Source organism: Pezoporus flaviventris, unplaced genomic scaffold (assembly GCF_033815535.1).
Source record: "Pezoporus flaviventris isolate CSIRO_AGI_PZ_B2104156 unplaced genomic scaffold, CSIRO_AGI_Pfla_v1 ptg000015l, whole genome shotgun sequence".
NCBI lineage: Eukaryota > Metazoa > Chordata > Aves > Psittaciformes > Psittacidae > Pezoporus > Pezoporus flaviventris.
Genome location: NW_026892563.1, coordinates 23,842,807 through 23,843,294, shown reverse-complemented (window position 1 = coordinate 23,843,294; position 488 = coordinate 23,842,807).

Here is a 488-nt window from a genome sequence, read left to right as displayed (position 1 = left end):
GTAAACTACTAACCCAGAACGACCCGACAGCATGGGGCTGGACGGCAGGCGCCGCTCCGACAGCCTCAAGCCCAGGGCTGGAGGCGCTCGCCCTGACGGCAACGAGCCGGCTGCCGCGCTCCGGCACCTTGGCATCCCCCTTCTCAGCTCCGGCGGCCGGCGAAGAGGGGCGGCCGCTGGAGGGACACCGGTCCCCTCTCCCCCTGAAACCAAGCTGCTGCGCGGCAGGACCCGCGCCCCACGGCCCCCACAAGGGTGGAGCCCTCAGAGCCCGTCAGAGGCTCACCTCCCGGGCGGTATTTCCCCCCCGCAAAAAGGCTGGGGCTGGCTCCTGTCTCCGTCGGGGCCTGTCGGGGGGCGGGGGCGGGGGCGGTCCCAGGCGCCCGTCTGGGCCGTCCCTTTGCTGGGGAGCAGATATAGGCAGGGGCACGGCAAGGAGGAGAGGCGGTGGCGGGAAGCTGTGCGGAGCCCAGTGGGCGCCTCTTACT